The following is a 3,871-nucleotide window of genomic DNA, read 5'->3' as shown; positions in this document are numbered from 1 at the left end:
AACCGGTTTGGCTCAGTGGATAGAGCGTCGGCCTGCGGACTCAAAGGTCCCAGGTTTGATTCCGGTCAAGGGCATGTACCTGGGTTGCGGGTACATCCCCAGTAGGAGATGTGCAGGAGGCACCTGATCGATGTTTCTCTCTCATCGATGTTTCTAACTCTCTATCTCTCTCCCTTCCTCTCTGTAAAAAATCAATAAAAATATATTAAAAAAATAATAAAATAAATAAAGTCAGGTGTGCAAAAAGGTAGACTATTAATTGCTGCCTTGTAAGCATTCAAACACGACGATTGTTGCTATTTTTATTATTGTTGGAATTTCATTGAACTCTAGCTTGGGATCACTGGTTTTGCTACAAACTAATAAAAACATGAGTTTTAATGATTCTCATGTATTTTGAGATATGCCTGCTATTGTGAAAATGAGGTTAGAGAATAGTAATTCCAAAACTGCTTAGCTCTATTGTTTTGGAGGAAAGTGCTCTCTTTTTGTGTCAATTTTATTATTGACCAAATGAAAATCAGAATGCTTACATCATAGACATGAAGCAGAGATCTAATAAGTTTTGCTTAAAACATTTTGAAAATGAAATTTGATATAACTGAGTATTAAATATTTTAATAAAAAAGTTAACTTAAAGATAACAGTGCTCACCAATGCAACATTATTTAAGATGTGAAATTGTGATTTCCTAACCAAGCCTGACCAGAACTGTGAAATCAGACTGACCTCTGTTTGAATCCAGATGCTGTACTTGAGTTGGGGCACCTTACCTAGTATGTTCTGCATTGGTTTTCTCACCTGTAAAATTGGGGAATAATCTATACCCTGTACGCTTGTTTGGGAACAAGCCTGCATGTATCAGTGCTCAATAAATAATGATACATAATACTATATTCTGTAGTCAAGTCAACATGTTGCATCAACAGTGACTATATTGATCACATGGACTTTGTCATGGGTTAGTCTCAGGTTTAGGCACAATGAGATTATTTGAAAAATAGTCAACAAACATTTACTGAATATTTTAAGTCTGTCAGGCATTCTTCTAGGCACCCTGGTAGAGTGAACAAAACACAACTCCCTCCCTCACGAAGCTTATATTCCCTTTGTTGTGAAAATGTGTAAGTCCACAAAAGATATTATAACTTACTTCAAGAGTCAAGTAACAAAAACTTGAAACTTAAAAAAAAATAGTAGCCCTAACCAGTTTGGCTCAGTGGATAGAGCGTCAGCCTGTGAACTGAAGGGTCCCAGGTTTGATTCTGGTCAAGGACATGTACCTTGGTTGTGGGCACATCCCCAGTAGGAGGTGTGCAGGAGGCAGCTGAACGGTGTTTCTCTCTCATCGATGTTTCTAACTCTCTATCCCTCTCCCTTCCTCTCTGTAAAAAATCAATAAAATATATTTAAAACAATAGTAAAGAGCAGAAAAGTTATATAAAGGTCTAAGGTAGCAATTACAAAGATGTCCTAAAGGAGCAGATGATTAATTGCCAAGTGAATGTTATAAGCATGTGTCCAAGAAGTTTTAAGGCAGGGCAAACCTTTATACAAGCTATATAAATAATAAATAAGTTTATGAGTTTTTCCCAAATTAACTTCAGTCTGAATAAAATTTTTGTGCTGAACAAGCTATTTTATGTCATGTGTGCACAGAAAAGGCTGGCTGCTTAGAGTATAGCATCAGAGTGAGTCATTTTGAATACCTAATAACATCAAAGATGTGCACTACTTTCGTCTGAAAGGTATTTAAAAAAAACACACACACAATTCCCAATGCTCTAAAAAGTATGACTTCCAGACTTTGAAATCAGGCTGAAGTTTTCTCAGATAAAACAGAAACCTTTGACTGGTCCACTTCCATTTGTATAGAGAACTTTGATCAGATGTCTCACAATAGGGAGAGCATACAGAGCCCAATGTTGCTTTGCTGACATCAGCAGACAGGTTTCCTCTTGTTACTAAGTGAAAGCTTATGATCAGGAAGGGGGATTTTTTTTTTTTTTAGGTGTCTTTTGTGAAGCTTCCTATCTTTGCCTTTCATCTATAATGAAACAGCTTTTAAAAGAAGATGGCATGCGAGATGAGATCAGAATAGATTCTTTATTTCACATGAAGAGAGAGCTGCTGTTCCTCTTAACTTTTGCCTTTTATTTTGTTTTGACACAATTGTCAAAACGTTTAACTCCTCCTTTCCCAGAATTTGTCATTTTTGGAAAGAGAGAGGTGACCAGCAAAGAAATTCTACTGATGTCATTGAACACAGCTCTGATTAAGCAAACTTAGTGCTATTTTGAGATAAGAAAATCATGCAGAAATAAACAACTTGACATTTTACTTCCTTTTTACAGTGTGGCTCAGACGCAAACCACATGAGTTAAGTCTATTGATAGAAATATGAAACATGACAAATCGCTGTTTTTCTACACTTGAAACCAAAGAAATTGTACACTTCCTGAAGAATTACACACTTGAGATCTTCCAGGTAACCTCTGGATCTTCAGAACCCATTTTATGGCTTTGAAGGCTGTTAAAACAGAGATTGGCAAGTGTTTATTGGGTCACAGCATACAGTTCAAAGAAAACAGAACCAACTGGCTTGCTTGTATAACAGTGTGAAACAACTAACTCAAACCAAGCCAGATTACTCAGAAGGGAAAAGTGTGTTAGGGAAACCATCTGTGAGTAACAGAATATAGATGATGATTGCAGTGGGGTAGAAGAGCCAGTGTCTTAAAACTGAATAAAATTGATATTGTAATAATTGTCTTGCTTTCTCTTAAACATATGAGAACAAGAAAAAGGGGTAGTTGGTGGTGATTTGGGGAAGAGTAAATCAAAAAATATACAGTAGAGTGCAAATGCTTGCCTTCTGTGCTTAAGAATGTTCAGAGAAAAATGAAAGTAATTTCCCTGGTGGACACTGAGGGAGGGGAGAGAACCAGGAATGTACCACCAGGAAGGGGATACTAGGAGCCAGCGGAGAAGGCCTGGAAGATTCTTACTTCTCCCGATATCACAGAGTGTGGGAGAAAATTCCAAAGGCCGGGGCTTGAATGGCAGAGAACCTTCTGAGCTAGTATATTTCCTCCATTGGCGAGTGATCGTTAGAAGAGTGACAAGAGTGAAACAGAAAGAGTGGACAGTGATCATTTAGGAGAAAGAGTTGGAGTTACGGAAGGCGACTTGGTGACAGTGATGAGCAAATGCAGGGTTTCATGACATGAGCTATCTGAGACACTGGCATCAGATTGTGATGGCACAGATGTTTAATTGTGTCCTTAACCTTTCCGTGTTTGCCACCAACAGTTTTCGCTCTCACACATCCTCACTGTCTTTGCTAGCGCACAGTTGCTGTTTTCTGTTTACCGCCCTTTCCATCATATGCTTCTGACATCCCAAATGCTTTATTTAATGCAGAATATCGCAACCTCATCCCCACTGACATTTTATACCAGAAAACTCTTCACCATGGAAGATTTTTCTGTGAACTGTAGGATGTTTAGCAGCATCCGTGGCCTCTACCCACTAGATGCCAGTAGCATTCCCTCACACAGCGGTGACAATCAGAAATGTCTCCAGACAATGTTAAAGGTCCCCTGTTGGGCAACATTGCTGCGGTTGGAGAGGGGAGGGCACTGGCCAAATTTGCATTTATTATGTAGTGTGAAAAAGTTTATGCGAAAAATAAATGAATTTCCCTAGAAATACTTTTTACAAGTTTTTATGTGTAGAAAGAATACCTAACCTGTTTATTTTCTCATCATTAATTAAGTGTTCTGAATTGGTACTAGGTATCACGTTTAAACATCCGTAATTTCTTTGTCTCAGTGCTCTGATGGATGCATTCATCTTCTTTAGGAAGTCA

The sequence above is a fragment of the Myotis myotis genome, unplaced genomic scaffold, assembly GCF_014108235.1.
Source record: "Myotis myotis isolate mMyoMyo1 unplaced genomic scaffold, mMyoMyo1.p scaffold_m19_p_2, whole genome shotgun sequence".
Classification (NCBI taxonomy): Eukaryota; Metazoa; Chordata; class Mammalia; order Chiroptera; family Vespertilionidae; genus Myotis; species Myotis myotis.
Note: the sequence above shows the minus strand (reverse complement) of the source record.